General features: G+C 35.1%; 1 long non-coding RNA gene and 2 other non-coding genes across 3 annotated transcripts in view; 2 read left to right on the top strand and 1 right to left on the bottom strand.

Moving 5' to 3' along the window:
* The window catches only part of LOC138704890 (uncharacterized), a 680,302-nt gene that overhangs the window by 157,621 nt on the left and 495,464 nt on the right, over positions 1-27,217 (bottom strand). The gene's annotated exons all lie outside the window — the stretch shown is intronic.
* TRNAP-AGG (transfer RNA proline (anticodon AGG)) lies at positions 21,180-21,251 on the top strand. The gene has a single exon. It is a non-coding gene; the product is annotated as a tRNA-Pro (tRNA).
* TRNAP-AGG (transfer RNA proline (anticodon AGG)) lies at positions 26,687-26,758 on the top strand. Its single transcript has one exon. It is a non-coding gene; the product is annotated as a tRNA-Pro (tRNA).

The following is a 27,217-nucleotide window of genomic DNA, read 5'->3' as shown; positions in this document are numbered from 1 at the left end:
TTCGCCATTGCTGATTTACGTAAACAATGATAGCCTCGTAAATTGTCTGTTGGTCCACCGTTGTGGAGTAACGGTTAGCATGCCTTAACGTTAAACGAGCGGGCCCAGGTTCAAATCTTGGTTGAGACAAGTTACCTGGTTGAGGTTTTTCCGACATTTCCCCTCAACCTATTAAAAACAAATGCTAGGTTACTTTCGACGCTGGATCCTGGACTCATCTTCGCCGTCATGATCACATTCATCTCACTCAGACGCTATACAGAGTGATTCACGAGGATTTACCGTCCTTTACGGAGCTTATTCCCGAAGACATTCTGAGCAAAAAAAGTCATATAAACATGGGTCCTATTCTCAATATTTACAGAGTTACGTTTCGTTATTGGAACGCATTGCTGTGAATGTATAATCTTGGTCAGCGTGCAGTAAGCAGCCAGCCCGAGCGCTACGGAAATCAAAGCTAGCCGTATGCAGTTACGTAGCGCGACGAGTGCTGTTCACAAGTGTGCGGCCAAGTGTACTCAAGCGGACGGCGATTTTTTTTTTAATGTGTTGTAAACTTTCCAAGACAGTAAATTGGGATGCAAAATTTAACTGCAAATAATTAAGTCGGTGGAAGTGGTGTGATCTGTAATAACTGTTGTGATAAGTGGGTAAGAATAATGTAATTTTCTAGTTGAAAATAGAAAAAGATGTCTGTACGAAGCAACTAAGGAGTTTACAGCACATTTTTAGCTTCATAATACTTGCCAATTAAGGAAATGATACTTCGGAATGGTTCATTCTTTATTTATATTATTCTTTTACCTTCAAACTAAAGAAGAAACGTATTTTATAAACAACTTTATGCTCGACCATGCCGAAATGTAGTAATTATACACCTGGTAGTAGCCCTTTAATGCACCTCATTAAAGTACACCTATTCATTATAATTCAGTTGTTCAGCCAATGATAAATCACCATTGTACCGTTATAAACCCGCCAGTATCGATTATTCTCGGATATGCAATCGAAAGACAATTAGCGAAAAGTCACGGAGGCTGGAAATCCAATACTGTCGCAGAAGGTTATGTTCTGTTACTATAATAATTAGCGTTAATTGTAAATAATAATCAAATAAATTCAATTTGTCATCTCGTTTTTCAATTCTAAATCAATTTCCAGGTTATATCAAGACTAATGTTCTCTAGGTTATAATATCAAGGTCAATGATATTCGTGCCTCGGAAAAAATCAATACTTTCGCGTCTGCGCACATCTCACAAGTCAGGTCAGTTCCGTTCGTCACTACATAATCATAACATGAAAACTTATGAATAATTTCAAGTTAGAAATATGGTCGAGCATAAAAAGTCGTATGAAACTTGCCTATAATGGTCATTAAGACGCTCGTATGAAAATTATGAAACTCGCTTGCGCTCGTTTCATAAACAAACATTCTCGAGTCTTAATTACTGCCATTATAGGCTCGTTGCATAATGTACTATTAAATTAATGTAACTATGAAAATATTGAGAATAGGGACTATGTTTACATGACAATGTTTTGCTCAAAATGCCTTCAGAAATAAGTTCCGTAAAGGACGGTAAATGCTCGTGAATCACCCTGCGTAATCATAGGCATTGATAAAGCGTTGTAAAATAACCAATTAAAATTGTCTTGTTATTATTGTTCGATATTAAAAATTGGAATATTTTGACTGCGAGAGATAGAAATTTTGGAGACTGAAATGTGAATAGCTTAGCCCCTTCTGACTTAGTGAGCAGAGCTCTCGTCTTGAGAGAGAACACAGTCAGTTGTCACCTACACGTTGCCTGCTATCCGCGCTCTCCACACGTGGCAGATGGCCAGTTTAACGACTCATGTTACGTCATGTTCCTAGTGCTCTCAACGGCTCACACAGATCGAATCCCCATTTTTGTGCACCTCGACTGAGTGTTCAAATGCTCGTCTACAGCACTCAGCTGCCCTCAGTTTGTATACGTCCGCATCACAATGCAATTTACGTTTGATCAGTATATACCGTTCTATATCACACAATGCAGGCTTCATCATAGAGAGTGATTGTTCGCTAGAGGCCCCTAAATTTCCGTAATAAACCCATTACATATTTTTTTATTTGGAATGAAAATTTATATATATATATATATATATAGTGCACATTGATATGTAAAGCAGATCTCCTCCCTCATTTCCTTTTTATTTTGACTTTTTTTTAACAATTGAAGTGGTGAGATCAATAACCATCCATGTCCACTTCCGGCCATTCATTTTTTGCAAATTTGAAATTAAATTTTGGATATTTCCACAAGTGTTACGAATTTAAGAGTTGGTGTACTACTTTATCTTGATCTCGAAAACAACCAGAAATATTATGTGCAAAGAATAATAAATAATTAGGCAAGAAATAAAAAAATTGTTTTGCATTTTTTTCGAAACTTGTGTAAATGGATTTCAATGGTTATTGATCTCACCGCTTCAATTATTTTTCTATCCTTAAAATGCTGCGATTTTTGGACACAGCTCGGTTCACGGATGAAACATGGTTTTATTTGAGCGAATATGTCATGAACTGTCAAAACGTGTGTATGCAAAAAGAAAATCCTCATTGCGTGCACGCAGAGCTTTTGTAATCTTAGAAGTAGTGTGTGGTGTGCTTTTCTCGTTAGTTACCGATCCATTTTTTTACCACACATACCTGCCTCCATGAACTAACTAACGGTTATTTCCAACAAGCTCATGCAACCTGTAACGTCTAAATTGAACGTATGACAGAAAGAGTCTAGAGTAGGCGATAATACATCCACTTAGAGTAATTAAAAGACATAGGCTATATTAAAAACTACTCTACTATGTATTTTGAGTTTAAAGTATGAACGTTACAATAGTAAGTGTGTACATATTTGCTCTTCTATTTTGTAACTGTTTGGAATTTATTTTATTCTTGTATTTGTTTACATGTCAAATTTTATCTATGCATTACGCTTATTTCCTTTGTTGTTTACCGGTGTCCATTAGTTGATTCATATATTAGTTATGAAGTTAAATGTACCAAAGTGTCCAATCAATTATAATCGTATTTCAAGCTAAATTACTTACTTACTTACTTACTTACTTACGGCTTTTAAGGAACCCACAGCTTCATTGCCGTCCCCACATAAGCTCGCCATCGGTCCCTATCCTGTGCAAGATTAATCCATTCTCTATCATCATATCCCACGTCCCTCATATCCATTTTAATATTATCCTCCCATCTACATCTCGGCCTTCTCAAAGATCTTTTCCCTCCGGCCTCCCAACTAACACTCTATATGCATTTCTGGATTCGACCATACGTGCTACATGCCCTGCCCATCTCAAACGTCTGGATTTAATGTTCTTAATTATGTTAGGCAAAGAATACAATACGTGCAGTTCTGCTTGTGTAACTTTCTCCATTCTGTAACTTTATCCCTCTTAGCCCCAAATACTTTCCTAAGAATCTTATTCACAAACACCCTTGCTTTAGTCCGCAGTGAATTGGAAAAGTATCAGATAGAAATTGTCCTATACAGACTCTGCTGTAAGTTTTACTAAGACCTATTTCAATTAATCGAACTAGTTTCTTGGTAATACCAAATTCAATAAGAATATTATATACAACTTCTCTCTTAACCGAGTCATATGCCTTTTTGAAATCTATGAATAACTTATGTACTGTACCCTTATACTCCCATTTTTTCTCCAATATCTGTCGAATACAAGAAATCTGATCAATAGTCGATCTGTTACGCCTAAAACCACACTGATGATCCCCAATAAAATAATGTATTGTTTAATAATATAGGGCATACTCAGTAGTTGCTGTTAGATACCTCATTTCAGCCATTTTTATGGCTCTTCTGTCTACTCCAGTCTTCTGCTGTGTATTTCAGCACAAGCACATCCGTTACAGCATAAAATTTTGTTATGGAATCTCTTCTTTTTCTGTTCTATGACGTGCGTCTTATTAGAGTAATTAAACAAGCATCGGGAAGCCTCGAGAATATTTTCGATACAAATACGTGCTGCTTGATCTGTTAATTATCGATAGTATGGTCATTCTGTATTTTAATCTGGCCGTAATTACGGTTATGCTTCATAATTAACTGTCAATCCCTATGGCTGATGTAATGATGACGTATGAACGACAGTCGAGTTGAGAGCTCATCAGAAGTTGGAACACGGCTTGTTCTGTTAATTTACACAGCACAAACGTCATGCACACAAGCGGTAATGCTGCGTTGTACATACAGTTCAGGGACGTCGCAAAGCCAGCCAAGTCCGCAGCTTATTACGTTTGCATGGGAATCTACTATTCATATTACATTTTGGTGTTGTCATGTTTACTATATTCGGTATATTATAACAGTATATTATACATTTGTATTCATGATAGCTTTTTAATGGAGTTATCCCATCCCTGATAAAATGTATATAGATCTACAACACGATGTTTCTAAGGTTGGCTTTACATCATCTTGAGATTTAAAGGACTGAGAATTCTCCAGAAAAAGAAGAGTTTTGGTTTGTAGACAGTGTGTTGAGAAACGCTGCTCTCAGAGAAAATATTTTTTTAGCTTTTACTTATATATTGAGATACATACATCTCGGAGAAGATGATTTTAGATTTGTTATTCATGTGTTTAGTTATGATTCTCTTGGAGAAGAGGATTTCGGATTTTTTATTCGCTTGTCGAGATACGGTCCTTTCGGAGAGGATAATTTTGGATTCTTGTGTTGAGATATTGTCCTCTTGGACAAGCTGAACTTATGCTTGATTCGTATGTTGATGTACAGTCCTCTTGGAGGAGATGATTTAGATTCTTGATTCGTGTATTGACATACAGACCTCTTGGAGAAAAATATTTTAGTTTCTTGATTCGTACGTTTAGATATAGTCCTCTTGGAGAAGATAATTTTAGATTCTTGATTCGTGTATTAAGATGGGGTCCTCTTCGAGAAGATGATTTTGGATTTTTAATTCGTATGCTGAGATACAGATTTCTTGAAGAAGGTGATTCGTTTGTTGAGATACGGTATTCTTGGAGAAGAGGACTTTTCGAGTATTGATTGGGGTGTTGAGATAAGATCCTCTTGGAGAAGAGAATTTTGAATTCGAGTGTTGAGTTGTAGTCCTTTTGAGGGAATTGTAGATTCTTGATTTGAGTTTTGAGATACGGTCCTCTTGGAGAATAGGATTTTCGATTCTTGATTCGAGTGTTGAAAGACGGCCCTCTTGAAGAAGAGTATTTTGAATTCGAATGTTAAGATACAGTCTTCTTGGAGAAGATAATGTTGGATTCTTAATTCGTGTGTTGAGATGGGGTCCTCTTAGAGAAGATGATTTTGGATTTTTGCTTCGTATGCTGAAATACAGACCTCTTGAAGAAGGTGATTCGTTTGTTGAGATACGGTATCTTTGGAGAAGAGAATTTTACGAGTCTTGATACGAGTGTTGAAACAAGATCCTCTTGGAGAAGAGAATTTTGAATTCGAGTGTTATGATGTAGTCCTTTTGAGGGGATTGTGGGTTCTTGATTCGAGTTTTGAGATAAGGTCCCCTTGGAGAATAGGATTTTGGATTCTTGATTCGAGTGTTGAAATAGGCCCTCTTGGAGAAGAGTATTTTGAATTCGAATGTTGAGATACAGTCTTCTTGGAAATGAGGATTTTGGATTCTTGATTCGAATGTTGAGATACGGCCCTCTTGGAGGAGAGGATTTTTGAATTCTTGATTCGAGTGTTGAGATACAGTCCTCTTGGAAAAGAGTATTTTAATTTGAATGTTGAGATAGAGTCTTCTTGAAGATGAGGATTTTGGATTCTTGATTAGAGTGTTGAAATACGGCCCTCTTGGATAAGAGTATTTTTAATTCGAATGTTGAGATACAGTCTTATTGGAGATGAGATTTTGGATTCTTGATTCGAGTGTTGAAATACCGCCCTCTTGGAAAAGAGTATTTTAATTCGAATGTTGAGATACAGTCTTCTTGGAGATAAGGATTTTGGATTCTTGATTCGATTGTTGAGATACGGTCCTCTTGGAGGAGAGGATTTTGAATTCTTGATTCGACTGTTGAGATACGGTCCTCTTGGAGAAGAGTATTTTTAATTCGAATGTTGAGATACAGTCTCCTTGGAGATAAGGATTTTGGTTTCTTGATTCGAATGTTGAGATACGGTCCTCTTGGAGAGTATAATTTTGGATTTTTGATTCGAGTGTTGACATACAGCCTCTTGGAGAAGAGTATTTTGAATTCGAGTGTTGAGATACAGTTTCTTGGAGATGAGGATTTTGGATTCTTGATTCGAATGTTAAGATACGGTCCTCTTGGAGGAGAGGATTTTGAATTCTTGATTCGAGTGCTGAAATACGGCTCTCTTGGAGAAGAGTATTTTGATTCGAGTGCTGAGATACAGTCTTCTTGGAGATGAGGATTTTGGATTCTTGATTCGAATGTTGAGATACGCTCTTCTTGGAGGAGAGGATTTTGGATTCTTCATTCGAGTGTTGAAATACGGTCCTCTTGGAGAAGAAGATTTCGGATTTTGAGTTATATGGTGGTCCGCCGTTGTGGCTATGTGCATAACGTGTTCGCTGCCTAATCAAGCTCTCCGTGGTTCGATTCCCGGTGTGGACAATGGAATACGTATGTTCATCTTCCTTCTATGGGACTGTGTGTTTGTTAGTTGTTATGTGCTGTCCTGTGTTGTCTCAGCGGTGACCGAGATTCGAAACGGGACCGCCTGCGTGGTAGGCTGGAGGTCTGACTATAGACACTACAGAAACGTTATGAACAATGTGCCCTACTCTAGAAACACAAAATCCGGTACGGAGCTGCAAAAATTCCGCTACATTCCGTTACGGTTATCGCTAGTGAAGAAATATGTTTAGGGATAATAGAAAGAGATTTTATTGTGCTTTCTGACATAATTTATACTCTCTCAAAATCTAAGTGGGGAATTATATTCAATTTATTTCATATTTATTGACAAATGCTTATAAAAAACGTGTTTTGTAAACATAAATACAGTTAATTAGGACCTAATGATATCGAGGGCATCATGCCAGAAGAGCGTCTCAACAAAACTGAAAGCTTGCATTAGAGGCATTTAAATATAGAATAATTTTTGCTATCCTTATCTACTTAACAGGGTACTTTCTTTGATTCTTCCTCATATACATTGTAATTCCCAAACGATTATTTTCAAGCTTATAGTTTCCATTAAAATATTTCAGTAAACCTGCATTTGTTGATACTCCCTTCTGGTACTTCGATATTATATTTTTATTGAAACATATTTGCAAATTTTAATTTACATGTATTACTATAAAGTTGGAATGCATGCAGGCCTAATAACATATAATATATTTCTTCACTTACACCGAGCCTAGAATAAAATTTATTTGGGACGTTTAAGAGAAAATATACAAATTTAACCCTCTAACCTGATTTTTTTTATTCCGTTACATTTCAGGGTGATTTCGGTTATCGCCGTTACGTCCCCCGAAGCCTCAAATTCACAGTTGGATACACTATTTATGAATATAAATTCTTTATTTAAACTTTAAATTAGGGAGGATGTTTTGCCGCACCCTTTATTAATTTCGAACTGAACGTTCGTCATTTTGTTAATGGCAATGTGTAATTTTCTAGGTGACAGTGTTTTTATAAACCTATAATCATTATTGGATGATTCCGACCTTGTGCAGATAGGGAGATGGATTACGTGAGGTCAGATATGTAACACAAACGTTCACACTGTTAATTGAGATTCGAGTCTATTTCCACTACTTCTATCCATTTTAAAACTGCGAAAATTATTCAGAAGCGTCAAATAAGGAATACGGTACAATAATGACTTCATAGAAATGGCATTATACCATTGTGTACTCTCTTTCGATAAATTATTGTGGCTCAGTTTATACGAGAGGAGAAAGTTACATTTTCTTTCTCTTTTAGCCTATACCGAATTTTGCACACCTCTGCTTCCTATTACTTATTTCTTCGATTCCACAATCTTTCTCGTTATCATAACTCAAATACTCGGTCACAATATAACACGTTAGAAATTCCACTCCATACATCATCTCTATATTATTCATCTTTCACTGTTGCTACTTCACGTCACTGGAATTCTCTGCTGTCTGAAGTCTAGGGCTGCCGAACTTTGATTTCTTTTGAATATAAATTAGAAGAATATCTTATTATGAGTTAACTTAGAAAGCATGATGGAATATTCAGATCGTCAATTTCTATAAATGAATACAATATAATATTTTATTACTCAGTCAATGACAAATCAATGTAAAATAATGACTTATTTTATAGTCATTAAGTTTATATACATGAAGTACAAAATTGCGAACGTTTTCGCCTATTCAGGCTTCCTCAGGCAGAGTTATACAATATCTCAATGTCATATACGTAGCTATTGGTGGTGAGTACTATTTAAAATTAATGATGTACAGGACATCTCCATTATTAAAATGTAATATTACAGGTAGTAAGCTTAAATAATGTTAAAAATGTTAAAAACCATGCAGTAATTAAACTTCATAATATGTGGAACTCTTGTTCAGTCCAATGAGTGGTGAATATATCTGAAATATATAAAAATATACGAATAGAAATGGGAATTGTCAAATGTAAATTATAATCGGATTGGATATTTAAAAGTACTCACGTCGTTTAGAATGTGACAACTGCATAATTAGCAACTGTATGGATCACTATAGACATCCTGTGTTTAATGTAAATTATCTGTAATGAAATAATAATTAATATAAATTTTAGAGGAATTTGAAAAATTAATTGGAGGGCTAAATTATGGACGTACTTACGTAGACGTGAAACGACCTGCTGCTATTAGGACTGTAACTGGTATGACGTGGGGGAGGTGTGTATTCTTGTAAATAACTACGCGGAAGGATATTGCATGGTGACGGGGTTAGAGGTTGTACAGGGGATTTCGGATTTGGGTTAAATTTTCATTAAGAATGCTGTTCTCTATTTGAATCTGTTTAGCAATATAATATTCTTCTGTAGAATTTATCAATTTAGTTTCTATTCCTGATTTTAATATTTTTAAAGTGTTATTTGCTGGGCCTAATTCATGTCCAGTATCTATTAGATGAGATGCATATGTAGATTTCTTACGATTATGTTTGAAATCAGAAATGTGCTCATTGTATCTAATTTTGAAATTTCTTTAGGTTTGTCCTATATATTTTTTTTATCTTTACATGTAAAACATTCCAATCTGTAAATACCATTATTGTGGAGTTTGTTAACGTCTTGAAGTCTATTGTTTAAATTGTTATTGAGTTTATTAGCTGGTTTGTGTGCTATGGAAATATTTTATTTTTTAAAAAAGTTAGCTAATTTGCTAGATATATATTTATTATATGTTAAACTGAAGTATTTTTTGTTGGTCTTGTTTTGTTTTGTTAATGTAGATATATTACTTAGTTCTTTTTTCCTTTTACTCTTGTTTATTAGTTTTTTAATCAAATTAGTACTATAGCCATTTTCGTTGGCTATCTGTATTATTTTATTATATTCTTTCTTGTAATTGTTTTTACTTAGTGGAAATTGTATTAATCTATTAATCATGTAATTGAAGTTACTTAATTTATGTGCAGTAGGATGTTCTGAATTTATGGGGATACTATGGTTAGTAATTCCAGGTTTTCTGTAAATATTAAATTCTAATTTATTTTTATGTTTTTTATCATAATGTCTAAAAAATGAATCCTATTATTAACTTCAATTTCTTGTGTGAATTTAAGTTATTATGCAAATTATTGAAAGATTCTAATATTTGTTTATTGATTTGTTGGCTTTCATAAATTATTAAAGTATAATCTACGTATCTATTGTAAAATTTAATATTGTGTGTTTTTAGAATATTATTGACTTCTTTATCTTCAATATCTAATAAACAAGAATAAAAGGAAAAAAGAACTAAGTAATATATCTACATTAACAAAACAAAACAAGACCAACAAAAAATACTTCAGTTTAACATATAATAAATATATATCTAGCAAATTAGCTAACTTTTTTAAAAAAGAAAACATTTCCATAGCGCACAAACCAACTAATAAACCCAATAACAATTTAAACAATAGACTTCAAGAAGTTAACAAACTCCACAATAATGGTATTTACAGATTGGAATGTTTTACATGTAAAGATAAAAAATATATAGGACAAACCTAAAGAAATTTCAAAATTAGATACAATGAGCACATTTCTGATTTCAAACATAATCGTAAGAAATCTACATATGCATCTCATCTAATAGATACTGGACATGAATTAGGCCCAGCAAATAAAACCTTAAAAATATTAAAATCAGGAATAGAAACTAAATTGATAAATTCTGCAGAAGAATATTATATTGCTAAACAGATTCAAATAGAGAACAGCATTCTTAATGAAAATTTAACCCAAATCCGAAATCCCCTGTACAACCTCTAACCCCGTCACCACGCAATATCCTTCCGCGTAGTTATTTAGAAGAATACACACCTCCCCCACGTCATACCAGTTACAGTCCTAATAGCAGCAGGTCGTTTCACGCCTACGTAAGTACGTCCATAATTTAGCCCTCCAATTAATTTTCAAATTCCTCTAAAATTTATATTAATTATTATTTCATTACAGATAATTTACATTAAACACAGGATGTCTATAGTGATCCATACAGTTGCTAATTATGCAGTTGTCACATTTTAAACGACGTGAGTACTTTTAAATATCCAATCCGATTATAATTTACATTTGACAATTCCCATTTCTATTCGTATATTTTTATATATTTCAGATATATTCACCACTCATTGAACTGAACAAGAGTTCCACATATTTTGAATTTAATTACTGCATGGTTTTTAACATTTTTAACATTATTTAAGTTTACTACCTGTAATATTACATTTTAATAATGGAGATGTCCTGTACATCATTAATTTTAAATAGTACTCACCACCAATAGCTACGTATATGACATTGAGATATTGTATAACTCTGCCTGAGGATGCCTGAATAGGCGAAAACGTTCGCAATTTTGTACTTCATGTATATAAACTTAATGACTATAAAATAAGTCATTATTTTACATTGATTTGTCATTGACTAAGTAATAAAATACTATATTGTATTCATTTATTATGAGTTGCGAGACTTAACGTGTTGCAAATATTCAATGCCATGTATTCCACTGTGCTTTTTTTCTTTATTGTGTAGATTTTATTCAATTATCGGTTTCTGGTTTAATTATGTGAATCCTACTTGCTTGTAATTTAATATTACTCGACCAAGGCGAGTGGAGCCGCGGGCGTAATATAAAGTATCGCGATGCGGTATTACGAACGAAGGAGTAGTAGCGCCACAGGACTCCACTGGCCTTGGTCGAGTAATAGCAATATGTATACTAATGTGTTTATTTTTATTTTTTTTATTGTGTACATTTTATTTAATTGTCGGCTTCTGATTTTATGTGGTTCGTATTTGATTCTCACAACATTAATATACAATTCACTGTGTTTATTTTTATCTTATTAAGCAAATTTTTATGTAACTTCCCCTTTTTTTATCTCATTATGTAAATCGTGTCTGTATGTAATTTCTTAAATCCGATTCAGTTTTATGTTCAACTATACACGGTGATTCCAAAAGGACTATACAACTTTGTACGCTTATAGAAATTTGTTTATAAAACATACAGATTTGGTTTTAATTCCATGTAATAGCAAAACTCACCAAGTTTTCACTGAATGTGGTTCATTATGACTTCCATTGGTCATGCGGCAGACATCCTACCTGAATTCAATTTCTTGCCAAACTCGCTGCAGCATATCAGGCGTCACTAACTCAACTGCGGCTGTGATTCGGTTTCTGAGCACAGTAAGATTGGAAGGAAGAGTGGAACGTACACTTGATCTTTAAGGAACCCCTATAAGAAGAAATCAAGCGATGTAAAGTCGGGGGACCGAGGTGGCCATGATGTCGGTTATTTACTTTACCAGTGACGTGGAATGTCGACGCGTCGCTAAAGATCACGTGGTTCAATAACGTCTCATTTTCAATCCTACCAAGCATATCTACACAGAAATCCAGTCGATCCATCTTATCTTCATCAGTAATGTGTTGCACCATCGTAAATCGGTATGGTTTTAAGTGCAAACGTCTCCTTAAAATGCACCAAACGGTTGGTTGTGGAATTCCAGTCTCACGAGAAGCACGCCGCGTTGATTTGCTAGGACTTCGAACAAAGCTTTCCCTCACTTGTTCGACCACAGCATCAGTCATCAGTCATCACAAATCTACGCTGAACCATTGTCGCAGATTTCGTTTCTTCAAACAAAAACACACAGCGAGCTTGCTCTGCACCCGTGAAAGCAGCCATTTTAAAATGAACTACGTTAGTGTACGCGGTGAAAGAACTAGATACTACAAAGCTATGTCTGTGAAATCTTGATGAGTTTTGCTATCAGATGGCATTGCAACCAGCTTCGTATATTTTCTAAATAAATTTCTATAAGCTTACAAAGTTGTATAGTCCTTTTGGAATCACCGTGTATAAGCAAGTTTTAATCCTGGTTGCGGTAAGAGAAAGTCATACGGCCTTAACTCTGCCAAGTTAAATAAAGTCATTATTATTATTATTATTATTATTATTATTATTATTATTATTATTATTATTTATATATTCATGAATAACTGCCCTCAAACGTTGTTTACCTCAGAACTGAAATGATTTCCTGGAATCGAACTCTATTCCCTTCGATTAATGTGAAATAAGTTGAGAGGCGTGAGTGCTAGGGAATCATTGCTGTGTACTGTACATGTTACATTCGCAAGGAACTACATACTGCATTTCACAGTAATCGCGCGAGTGGTTGCATAATTGCCGCAGTATTTTTGTTCGTGATTATGTAATATCTGTATAACATAATCTAGTAAACAATCTGTACGTTTGTGCGGAAGTGAATAATATTACCGCAGTTTATTATCATTCCCGATTAGTATCTGAACTCAGGTACATTGTTCGATATTTAAAATTGCAAAGCGACCTGTTTTCCCAACGGTTATGTGGATCTATATAAACAAATCTATCGAACTGACCCCCACGTTTCATAGCATTGACCTTTTAATCACGGACAGACATCGTTCCACGCAGACATTAGCCCTCATGTATCGAAAATTCCCCAGGTCACAGATGGTGACGTTTCAATTTGCGTGTCATGTGCAAAACTGTTAATCTGTTACATGTAAAACCGATACGACCAGCTAACGATATTCTGCCACTTAATTGCTTGTCATTTATACCGCGTTCATGTTTTCAGAAGTCCCTCCTACGGAAATCAGGATGTCCCAATTTGTACAGAATAGTAGGGAATTGAAGTACATCCATTTTAACTGGTAATAAATAGCTGTCATTTGAAGAAAGGAACAGAATGTATGTGCCCTCACAAGAGGATTTCCGTGCGCTGTCATAAATTAAAAATTATATTTCTATTTGACATTTTATTTCCATTCATTTTTTTATATTACTTCATCCATTCATTCATAGATTTTAGGCAAAAAAATCACAAATGTTGCTTCCATGCATGTTCTTAAGTAGAGATGAATGGAAACAAATATTTATGTTCATAGTCTAATCTGTTCTCAATTTTAAGTACATATAAATTAAATCAAAGTGAACCCTAAGTCTTTGTAGAAAGGAAGAATAGTAACTAATCCTAATAGATAATCCCTACGGTGGTTGAGTGGTCAAACCCTCACCCGTCATGTAGACGATCCCCGTTCGAGTCCCAGTTATGCCAAGTTTCTCATAAAAAAAATCCACAGTGACACATGTGACGGACGGACAAGGTCATAGTTTGGGTTTTTCTCGAAGTTCTCCCTATATGAGGAGGTAACTTCCAAAACGTGTTTGTCACATTTTTTTTTTTTAAATTTGAGATATTGGTACCAATGGTTTCTTTGTCATCAATTAAATCTTGTTCAATTTTATTTACTCAACAAAAAAACATTTTATCCCATTTAAAACACTAAACAAAATCAGGCTTTCAAGCAAAAGAGGTTTTGTCCTCACCCTGTTTTTAGATCAAAGAGTGTTTTGTCCAACTGCTTCTTTTTACAGACAATTGAGTAACTTATACAGGGACATCATTTTATTTTTACTTCAATTGTAATTGTACCTGAGTTTTTTAATTTACTTCACTCCCACCCCTTCTACTAGTGAACTTCCACTCAAGGCCGCATATCCAGTCAAAGTCGTCTTACGGTCACAGTATACAGTACTGAGTGAGTGAGTGAGTGAGTGAGTGAGTGAGTGAGTGAGTGAGTGAGTGAGTGAGTGAGTGAATGAGTGAATGAGTGAATGAGTGAGTGAGTGAGTGAGTGAGTGAGTGTAGTACGTTCCAAAAATATAGTCGTATTTTCCAGTGAATAAAATGCATTCATTACTGAATCATATTTCCGCACAGGTAAAGGCCGATTATTTAGTCCTGATAGCTCAGCGACGCGAAAGAGGGGAAGTAATAGGAGTAGTGGGGAGAGTTCCGGAGTAGAGATAAGAGCGAGCGGTCGGTAAAGGGATGCATTACAGCTTAATTGTACTGGAAACACAACGCTGTACCCCATGCGTGACATCCGATCGCTCTGACTGCAGGCGACAGACTAATCTGAACATCCCTTGGTGTAACTTAATGGACTCGCCTGAACCAGGCGCACATGGATGGCGACTGTCAGGACTAAATAATCGTACTGTACGTATTGTGTCCGTTTGGTTACGTCGCTTCCCGGTTTCCACCACACGTTTCTGTTGATCCCTTTGTAAAGGCTAGTAGCTGGGCTGTCAACTCTTTTCTGAAAACATTTGGGGCCGTATTCATAGACATTCTTAGCGCGGGCTTCCGGTGGATGATCAGCGAACTAACGTTTTTCGTATTCATAAACCAGTGTTAGCGATATGATATGATATGATATGATATGATATGATATGATATGATATGATATGATATGATATGATATGATATGATATGATATGATATGATATGATATGATATGATATGATATGACATGATATGATATGATATGATATGATATGAATCCTGTACAAGTAACCAGTCGATAGCCGGGACTAGTTTAGCATCCTCGTAGCGCCGGTAGCGAAATGTCTATGAATAGCACCCTACGTGTCAGAAATTGGACGTCTACGTAATATTATACAACTATTTAAAATAATTTAAATAAAAGGGCCTCATTAAGTAACTGTCACTGATATCCCCCTTTCTACGACCCTGCGACATAACTACTTGGACGAACAGTAGACAGCAATCAGAGTAAATTTATCTGTACGAATCGAGCAGAAGTGAAGATTGAATTTACAATACCTAAATAAGGCACTCTGTTATACAGTAGGTACAGAATTATTATTTCAAGAGGCGCAGGATTACGGCCCCTCAGGTCGACTGATGCTTTGCATTATTTCTTTAGGGTTTACTGTAAAATAGTTGTGTTTGTTAAACATCCTACAACAATACAAGAATTAAAGAATTACATCCCAGAAACAGTACATTCAATTTCAGAAGATATGCTTAAAAAGGTTTTCGATAATATGCACACAAAAGAACTGAAGCCCGTATAGAAATGAATGGCCATCATTTTCAATAATTTGTTTAAATATCCAGATTTCGATAATTTTTCAATTCAAATGCACTCTCCATATCGTATGCTAATGTGCTGTAGTCAGTATATTACACATTTCACAATGAATACGTCCGCTTGGATGGTTCAGTTAGTGAGTAAAAACACTTATTTTTAATATTGTACTATATTTTGGGTAAATAAAAACCTAACGAAAATTATCAAATTGAAAATCGTAAAAGTTCCTAGTTTATATAAATGGATGCACTACTTTTCTTCCCTCCTATAAGTAAAGTGATTTGTTTGTATTTTACACTAGTATTATCAAACTCCGGTCGTGGAAGAGGGTAACATAGTGTTTGCGGTTCTCAACCGTTAATCCAAAGGTATAGCCAGGTTAATATTAGAAATGTTAGTAAAAACAAAATGATGACCCGGTACAACCTAGTCAAGTAGCGCGATCAGTGTTATCAGTATGTGATTGTTTGAGGTTAGCTCCGCATTGGAGAAGTGTTATTCAACAAATTCTTAAATTCTAATGATTAATAGTCAATTGATCATTATGTTGTATTGTGTTTTTGTCAAAGTCCAAAGCAAAAGTATTAAAGTAGTCTCAGCATAGGAAAGCTCTAGTTTTTAATCTGAGTGTGAAATCGTATACGTCCCCCCTTAACGTATGGTGAATACTGCGCGGCGATACATATCGAAAAAATGAAATTGCGACAAAACTAGACGTGATATATAAAAAACGAAATTACTTTATAACTCTTTTTTACCGCAGAACAGTTGTTCCCTAGTCTAATCAATCATTCATCCATATATAAAATAACATAGGCAAACACCCGAATTGCCACTTCGTACACACTTTTTGAAAGCAACACTGGCAGATTGAAATAGAGATTGAACACGTTCAAAGGATGCGAATCAAAATTCCGATCAAATATGTATTTATGACGTAAATTTGTGCAACTTAGGCAGGCTTGTGTGCGCGCTGTCTTCTTCGTATGAATATGACATCAAAGCAACGGACTGGCAGCCGGTGGGCACTGGCTCGGAACGCTTCGAAAGACTCTCCGCTCGCTCCAGGTTTAATTAGTTGCGATGGATTGCATGTGAAAAGCACAGAAATTGATACAAGTGTACGATTCTGTGTAGTTGAGGTGAACCTTTCAGGTAAAAGTGCGCAGTAACTGGTGTTACGTAATATTCTGATTAAAATGCATATACAGTACATATTTATTCACGAAGTTATACAGTCAGTTACGGTGCTTAATCCTTTATTTTCAATAAAAATGATCAAATGAATATGTTTTCCGATTCTGAATGGATGTAGAGTTCATTTCAATTTTTAGAAGTTGATCAAACTCAACCAGACTCTGTGACTCGTCTGAGTCTATATACTGTAGCCTTGTGAAACGTACTATGCGTTCAATGTTACGATACATGACCGCTGAGCGCTGATGTCGCCACAGTCATATGCAAGACTTCTCGGGCGATTACGGAGCGCGAGGCATTGAGGGAATCAAAGCAGTCCTGGCCAGAGATGTGCAACTCTTATTGGAGAATTTTTTACATGAAATAGACATCTAACGGCGTCTGTCTTCAATAATTCCTCGTTCCTTCAATAATTTCTCAGTAGGTGACAAACAAATCGAATTCTGCTCCAAACATGAGCGACCGTATTTTCATTTGAAATTCAAATTTCAACGTTCGAGTTCACTAACCACAGTACCAAGTAGAATGTACTATTCACGTCTTTTGTTAATGTGTATTATACGTGTTTTTTTATTCTATTCAATGGAATATCAGGTAAGCAGTTAATACATATTTACTGTTGATTATATAAATGGAAATGTATTTAATGAAATTATAAATATAAATGAAACATAATGAGAATTGTTGCGATGTAGTTTTCACATGCTATCACTGAGCTCATTATAAGGTGAAGTGATTGATACGCTTCAAGCAAACAAATGCAAAATAATTAAATGTATAGTAATATGTGTTATTTATTAGAGACGTAAGAAACATCGCGACAAAGTTGTCTGTGATTCCAGCACGTCACAGAAAACCAGGGCCAGAACATGCTGTGTACCTGGTTGTCTAGGCTCAATTAAATTACCACAGATGATGTCCACGATACCAAATAAAAACCTTTTCCTGTTTATTAACATTAAACATGTGTACAGGTACAGTTTTTCCGAATATTGCGATATAAAGACACACAGATAATCGTATGTTTCAATGTTTTATTCGCCTAAAAAAACATAGTTGTATTACTCTCTGTAGCTCTGAAGACGAAAGTAATTTAAAGAAATACATTAAGAAAACAATATTACATGCCTCTCAACATATTTCGGAAAGTGGAAAGAATGCCAAGTCCGGATCCCTTCTATTTGAGTCTACGTATTTAATTATTTCGTATTCGTTTTCTTGAAGCGTACCAGTAATGTTTCATTTCTATTTATAATTTCAGTAAATACATTTCCATTTAAAAATCAGTAGGGGAGAGTTGGGTAGTATCGGACATTAGGGAATATCGGACAGTGATGTTCCTTTCATCTACTATGGTAGTACACTGATGTTTCTTTCATCTATCACCAGATGGTAGTAGCAGTGTTCAGATGTCGCATACAGAAACGTAACCACGTCACTTAGGTACTACCGTCTGGTGGTAGATGAAAGAAACATCACTGTCCGATATTACCCGATGTCCGATACTACTCAACTGTCCCTAAATATCAACTCCTCACCTGATAATCTGTTGAATAATATAAAATAACACATATATAGTAAGCTATTTTATTCCTTAAGAATTACAAAAAAAAAAACATATCCTTTCCTTTCCCTTCCCAACCCAAAATACCAGGCTGAGAACTACTGACTATTGTTACCGACAGGTGGGCTGGGAAAAGAGGGATAAAATTATAATAGAAATGCAATATAAATTAATGGCACTGTACAGTGCAGTACCTAGTGAATAAAACGATATGGTATATTAGTGAATATTTTTACCGATACAGCAAGAGACATGGGTGGTAAGATATTAAATGCTGTTACCAACTTCAGATTTGCAAACATCCACAGATGACTCTACGGTCGTCCTGACATCCTAAGTTGGCATCGTTTAAGCATTGAGCTGCACATCTTTCTGTGTGTGATTTGTAGTCGTGGCTGATAGGAATCAACACCAGTCAGTTTACAACGGATGGATAATACCGTTGCTAGACATGTCTAATGAAAAGGGAAAACATCAGCTGACTGGCCCCTATGTCTTTGAATATCGTCTAGACATGCAATTCACACATAAAATTGTATGAACAGATGCATTGTAGCTGACAGTGAATTTAACAACTACGTTTTATACGTGATTTTGTGAAGACTATTACACTTTTACTACGTCATACTACTTTTGACCAATAAAACGGTACGAAAGGACGTCTTTCAACCAATCATGGCTATTTATCGCACAATTTTATAGCGTCCCTAGCCTTTGTTTAATTTTATCGCTTCCCTAGCATTTGTTTGTTTTTATCACTAACCTAGCATGTGTTCTCTGTTTGCCAACATTTCAAACTCCACTGGTCTGGACGTCAAAAAAACAGAAAATTACAAACCACTCCAGTCGATGCACAGCAGTTTCAAATATGATTCGCATTGACATTCAAGAACAAGAATTAATAAAGATGACTGGTCATAGCTATGCATCTTCCTTGAAACCCTATTAAAAATAAATGAAGAGCACCATTCGGAAATCCTGAATAAGTTGAGGAATAAACCATGTACATCAACGAGTTCCACTTCTTTTACGCACGCGTCCAATATAACATCAGCTGAACCATCAACCACTAAAACATTCAAATTTAAAAATTGTACTTTCAATAACTGTTCCTTTTAAATATGTTTATTTTTTATTTCATCGTCCTTAATTAAAACTTTTCTTGTTTATTTCATAATCCCTAATTAAAACTTTTCTAACACTTGTTTATATTATTTAGGTTATGTTATAGCTTCTGATATATGATATTATGGATAGTCACGTATCAGGGATTGTTTAATATTAAGATTTGTTGAAAATCATCTGTCAAGTGACGTTGATTCCTGGGATCCGGATAATTGAAGTGGAATGCAACTGTTTTAATAAAAATGAAACTGAATCAACAAAGCCTTCTTGACTAGTAACCGTCCACAGAGTTCAATGAAGATTCCATAGTTGGTACAACTGATAACAATAAAACAGCTAATCATAACACACTACTGCCATCTAGCGTAATATTTGTAATGTTGACATTTGAAGGCAGTTGTATTTTCGTAACTCAATATTTTATTGTATTGGAGTACTTCATTACTTCCAATCTTTACATACTTTCTTCTAATCGTGTAATAGTAAATTAAATCCCACTCGAGTTTTGATTTCCTCTAGATAAATGAAAACCTCTAGTGGGATTGCTGTTGATAAAACGGATTTTGCTGGATATGAAGCACAGATTATTTCCATGTCCTGTAAAATAAAATAACGAAAGTATTTTTGCAGGATAAAATCCATGAAATCAACGTGTAGCTCCAAGAGAAGAATATAAAAAATTCCTTCTTATGGACATGTAATAATTGAATGAATTAGTGTTTCTGCAACTGTTTATTTAATTTTTTTTTGTAGTTTTGTTTCATTATCTATACAATAACACGGTGATAGCAATGATTTTGTAAAATTTCAGTTGTATGGGTCACAAAATTTTATATTAACTGTCACAACCAAAATAAATAAACAAGATAAAATAAAATAAAAATTACACAAGTGAGGTTTCTAAGACATCTAGGTGGATAGTCTCTACTAGAAAAAAATGAAAATATAAGAAAAAGAAATCATTTTATAATTCAACGTAATAGAGAAATTTAAATAATGTAAATAAGATAAATCGAATACCAAAACCGTCACTAACGCAAAGTCCTAACGGACTTAGAACTATAGGAAACTCAAGAACGAGGTGAGTGGCTCGTTTTCTGCTTGAGAACGCAACGAATTGTCGGTTCAAGGTTGAAACTATGAAAATGTTGATAGTGATGACGACGATGAGGATAACGATGTTTCATAATTATACAATTGTTAGTTAGTTACATAATGTATTTAAATAGGCTGCCTTACATTAATAAAATGAAACAGGTGTTCAATTGAATTTTTGTTATGCTCAAAATTAATTTTATTTCGACTGCAGATTTAACATTCATGTCTGCGTCCCTTGTCTGAGGAAGTAGTAATTTTGGCGAGAAGTTGTCAGATTGGCTCGTTGGTCTAGGAGTATGATTCTCGCTTATAATTATACAATTGTTAGTTAGTTACATAATATTTAAATAAGCCGTCTTACATTAATAAAATGAAACAGGTGTTCAATTGAATTTTTGTTTTGCTCAATTAATTTTATTTCGAGTGCAGATTTAACATTCATGTTTGCGACCCTTGTATCAGGAAGTAGTAATTTTGGCGAGAATTTGTTAGATTGGCTCGTTGGTCTAGGGGTCTGATTCTCGCTTAGGGTGCGAGAGGTCCCGGGTTCAAATCCCGGACGAGCCCGTTGTTTTTTTATTATCATTTTCTGCTCAATTTTTATCAGTTTTTGGATAATGTCAGATCTATTCTATCTAGAAAAATTGATACTATGAGAGATTTCAGATTTTCACAGCAATTAGTTATTGATTTTGAAACCTTGAAATTCAAACATGGAATATATATAGGAGGAGATATATTTTGAAAATATGCATTTTTTTTTACTTCAGTGACTAAAAAACATTCATCTGATCATAATGAAACTTATATGCGAGAATACTTAAAGCAAAATATGAAGTACCTACCTTTAAATTGTGACAAAATAAACATTTCTCCCATCACTTCCTTAAAGGACTTTTATTATTAAACGTATCCATAAATCCCTAAGGTAACTGAGTGGTCAGACCTTCGGCCTGTTACGCAGACTATCAGAGTTCGAATCCCGGTCTGACGTGGAACCTTTCATTTCAAAGTCCATAGTGGTTCTTGTGACGGACAAGGTCGCAGTTGGGGTTTTTCTCGGGACTTTTCCCGTTTTCCCTTATTATGTATCAATATCATTCCATCCGATCTCTCCATTTCGTTATTTCCCGAATGCCATCTAGCGACGCACGGAAATGAGTGTTCTAGGGACGAGTGGGGTTGCCTGCTCGAAATCTGAGTACGCAGCGAACCTTAGTGTAATCAACTGGTATGGGTTGCGAGTGTGCAGCTCGAAGATAAGCGCAATAATTTTTCTAGATCGCAGTGCTTTGTAGCAGTATCCTCCTTCCTAAATTAAATGCAATTTAAGTTTATAAGTACTTTTTTTAATAAACCAGATGTGGTGTCTGAAATTAAATTAAGAGAAATTGTATTGATTGGATACGAAATTAGGGCATTACAAGAAATAAATATGAAGGTCATCACAGGGAAAATAACGAATAAGATAGGCTATGTATCCAGATATTGATATAGCCTACTGTAATAATAACTATGTATTATTTCTTTCATTATCTTATTATAGTTGATATGGTTTGCTTTAATCTGTGGTATTCTGGCATGTTTCGACAAATTTACTTGGTATGTAACCACAATCTTAGATAGACCTGTCAAGCGAAATTAATGATACCCGTATTACTCAACCGAGGCGAGTGGAGCCGCGGGCGTAATGTGAACTATCGCGGTGCGGTATTACGAACGCAGGAGCAGTAGCGCCACGGCTCCGGGCTGCAGGACTCCACTGGCCTCGGTCGAGTAATACCTTCTTTCTTATGCACAATTTGGTTGTACTATATTTCTTAGAAAGCAAGCAGCGTTCATTAATCATAATTGTCATCATAACTATCATCATCGTCGTCATAATTATTACATTCATAATAAATTTCAAGGTTTGCCCTTGTACACAGTCGATCTAATTAAATATGTTATGTTTTAATATTCTATCCGTCGCTTTCTAGAAGTATTAACATTTATTTTTCTGTCTGGTGACACACTAGTACAAGCTTGAGAATTGTACAAAATATAGAAAAAATATGACTTTTTTGACAAATCGTGGGGTTTATACGTGGAATAATATATGATGATTTTTATTAAGATCTTGTAATATGGCTGCTCCACCTTCATTAAATTTATTGGGTGAAATTGAATTATTAAATAATTTAGCAGGTTGATCTTGATTAACTATAACTTATATACTTTATTGTTTTTGTCTTTTTTAGTGCTGCTTTTACCTTATACTTGTATTCTTAAAGACAACATGCAATATTATTATTCTGGGATATAGTTCTACAGTCTGATCCGTTTAGGAATGGATAATATTAATTTATTACTATAAAGCTATTATGATACTAGGAAAAATTTCTTGCTGGTTATATTATGATTAAAAGATGGGAGTTTCCATATACGACAATCAACAATGGACAATCTGAAAGGACAAATGAAAATCGTAGATGATTAAAATGGCTACTACAAATCAACAACGGGCACAATGTGTTCTTTTGTATGCTAAATTTGAGAGTGTTAAAAGAGTTCAAAGGGAATTTCGACGTGAGTATGGTGTGCGTAATGTACCTAAATACGATTCCATAATGTTGTGACATCGAACATTTGTAGAAACAGGTTCTGTGTTAAAAAAAATAATCATGCAGGAGGTCGCGGGCGAAACCCAGTACGAGAAGAAGCTATCTCTTGGTCCCCAAACTCCCCAGATCTAACCCTGCCTGACTTCTTCGTGTATGGTTTTGTTAAAGACATTGTCTATTCACAGAAACCCAGGAACATTGATGATCTGAGAGTAAAAATTACTCAAGCTTTTCAACAAATCACCCCTCTTATGTTACAACGGATATGGACTGAATTGCATCACCGTTATGATTTGTGCAGGGTGTGCAATGTGGGTCATTTTGAGCTCTGAGAAATCTTCCTTCTTTCAGTGTTGTATGCAGAAAGTTTCAAAAAATAAAGTTCAGTAGTAAATGTTTTACGGTGTTTTTATTTCATCCATACCCAAACGGATCATCCTGTATATTTCTAGGAAATTTGATTGTCATCTGTGGATATAGAATTAATCTTAAATTCATTGTTTGTAGGGATTTCTTGATTTGCCTTTAGAAACGAAATCTTTTCTTTCATTTCATAATCTTAGTTTTTATATATTTAAAACATTCTCTTTCTAGATATATTTCCCAACAAGAAAAAAAATGTGACTTTCCATTTCTATCATATTTCTCATTGCTATTAGAGAATAAAGAGTGACATCGGAGATTGTGTGACGATTCTTCACCCGTTTCTTTATTTGCAGCTTTTTCTCATAGGAAAGTGTTTGGATAAGGCAGTTGTATGAGTTCATTTGTAACTGGGGACTTGCCCTTTTCTCTACTGGACTTTCTTACGGCGAAACTATATTGAGTTGAGTTCATTACTACTTACAATCAGAATTCAGGCGAAGCGGATTGAGATTATGGTGAAGTAATTTTGTGATTTATGGTTTAAGCAAATGATATATTTAAAATTAAGTAAGAAAAGGATATATTTGTGTGCGTCAGTAGGCCTGATGGGAATCTGCTGACAATTAAATTAATCTTCCCTTTAAAACTCAAGTAAGTAAACATTTTTCCCTCAACAAGTTGAAGCAGAATTGCAGGGTAACTTTCGGCGTTGGACCTCGGACCCATTTCGCCATCATTAATTCACATCTCATCATCCATATCATAACCCGGGTTAAGTTCACGGTGCGGCGTGCTGTACTTGTACAAGAGCGCGGCCGTTCGGCTACCCAGTCATTCACAGAACACAATAAGCCTTAGGCTATAGTGCAAGCCTTTGGGTTCCTTCTCCATACAAGAGAAAAAGAAAAAGAAATAAATAAACTTTCATATGAAACTTTTTCTTTGTATGATAAGATATGCGATGGCTGAGAACCAGACTGTCCTAAGTCCAACTTTTTATAAGAAAGAAATCTGTGATTCCTCTCCATAAGGTTGCTATGAAGCTATTCCATATTGTTTCATGACGCTTTGAATGTTAGGAGCTTAAAATAGCTCTCCTGAAAAAAAAAAAAAAAAAAAAAAAAAGTAAAATGGACTTGGAACAGTCTGGTTCTGAGCCATCGATTAATGTTTCATCATTTGATAAACTTATAGTGAGGGGAGGGAGTTAAGGATACTCAGGAAATAAAAACTTGGAAGTTCCTCTTGGTAGATAGTAGTCTATGAGGGCTAATGAGTGCAAAAATAGTCTACTAAATGCTTATATTTACCGTTCAGTTGTGTTTTGTTGTTATAAGTTCTGTCAATAAATGTTACTATTCAACCTTAAAGTGAAATTATATTTTGAAATTAGGGATTTTTTTAATCTAGGGAAAAATTAGTAGATATTCTAGGGATATTTAGTCTAAACAGGTTAGCAATCCTGCATTAGACTGTACGAAACAAAGCATGGTCGCTGACCTACAGACTGTCCACCCAACCCTAGCAGAACTAAATAATGCTCAGTGGTTGAAAATAGCTACGATGGTCTATACTAGATGTACTCGTAGCTAAAAGCTACTCCTTCTGTTATGGCTTCTGCGATGGTTCGATTGAGAAGCAGGGAGACTAATGGCAGAGAGAACAGCCGTTGCCATGGTGAGTAAAGTTTGAGCACACAACCAGAGTGCTGTGGTTATACTTCAGTGGTGGTCTGAGGCCGCCAAATGGAAACGCCTCATTACGAAGGAATGGAAGTTTAGTTGGTGCACTACAATACTGTTTACGAAACTCAATACCGTATTCTTGTCGACATGTGTAAAATGTAAAGGATAAGTCGTAAATATAAATGTTAGGCTCCGGAAACTTGACAAAATGCCTTCTATTATAAGCTTTCTTAGTAGCTAAGGATTCTTATTTTGTTGGTAGTCATTAAATTTTTTCTTCATCTAAATTATTTCCGTATTTTATCTATCACAGACTATTTTGAAGTTTGAAATTTAATACTTTATTTTGCGCTCTTTACGTTTTATATTTTATTGTTTCTAATATTATTTGAACATACTATAAACATAAATGAAAAATAGTAAAATATAATATTTCGGGTCTACCGTATAATACGATACGGAACTATTATTTTGGTTGATGTTCTTTTGTTTACTGTTGATTACGTTGTTAGTAACGTCATCAATCAGTGCCTTCTTTATAAGCGGCTGTGGTTCTGTGAAGTGTTTCTATTGTTAAATTTGTTTTATTATGTTGGTGATTCTGTAGTTTGGTGTTTTCTGATAGTAAGTTTTGACGTGAATAGTGAAGTAGGTTTTAACGAGTTTTGCAGTGTAACATACACTTGGTAAGTTTAGTGATGTAATTATTATGATACATTCTATTGAGGTACAAGTAAAGGTAATATAGAGGCCGAGGTTTGTGACAAGGTTAGAGGGTTAGTTGGGGTGATAGCTAAATGACGTGAAGCCGAGGTTTGTGACAAGGTTAGAGGGTTAGTTGGAGTGATAACTAAATGACTTGTGTATGCGCTTCTAGTACCACAGTGGGTTTCGACAGTTCCGTCTCACAAACGGCACAATTCTCAAATGGAAAAAGAAGAGTTCATTAATTTAAAATCAATAAAATATTCTATTTTCCTTTAACAAAAGTATCACTACAAGACACAGAACCAATTCCCATTCAAATGGCAAACTCAAATTTTAGTGCCCGTATCCTACGTAAGCAGTGGAACTACAGGATGTCGAACTTGTTTTGTGTCGAACTTAAGAGCTTCCACTGTATAAGCTTCAGTCCGTTTCACAATATATATCTGTTCATTATACAACACGGTCCCGCCGCCACGAGTACGACAGGAAGTCATTGCAATCGTTTGCTGATGCAATCACAACCGCACCTCGAGGCTCTCGGGCCAAGTTTTACTCAGCAACACAGTTGATGTTCTTGCGTAATGTTGGTCAGTGTTATGTCAGACAAGTGGCAATATATTGAGAAAAGAACTGTTGTGTTGGCTCGTTGGTCTAGGGGTATGATTCTCGCTTAGGGTGCGAGAGGTCCCGGGTTCAAATCCCGGAGGAGCCCGTTACTTTTTTATTGTTTTATTCATTTACCCTAATGAGAAAGATTTGTTTTATAAGAGATTTAATATAAGATATTAATGGAAATTGGATTGTAAACTTTTTGTATTTCAGTTTTTGTATTGTCAGATTCAACGACGATTTTTTCTAATGTCTCGCATATTATTGGCATGTATTCATGCAAGTACCTTTGTCTATTTTTTTTTTTGGGAGGGGGGCGATTATGATGAATCCTGTCCTGAGGTTCGAGCACCCAACAGGTCGGATTCTGTTCGTATCTTATGGTAGGATGACATGATATGGAAGTAGGCAGGTTGGATGCAGATGATGGTGACAGTGACTGCAAAATGGCTCGAGGAGACGTGCAAATGAGATTTGTTGCTGTTTCGATAAATAAGCATTTTCAGCCTCATGATCACAGGAATATTTTCTTTATAATTTTTTTATCCATGAATACTAAAAG

The sequence above is a fragment of the Periplaneta americana genome, chromosome 8 (genome assembly GCF_040183065.1).
Source record: "Periplaneta americana isolate PAMFEO1 chromosome 8, P.americana_PAMFEO1_priV1, whole genome shotgun sequence".
Taxonomy (NCBI): Eukaryota; Metazoa; Arthropoda; class Insecta; order Blattodea; family Blattidae; genus Periplaneta; species Periplaneta americana.
The sequence above is the reverse complement of the archived record's forward strand: the minus strand, read 5'-3'. Positions and strand labels throughout refer to the sequence as shown.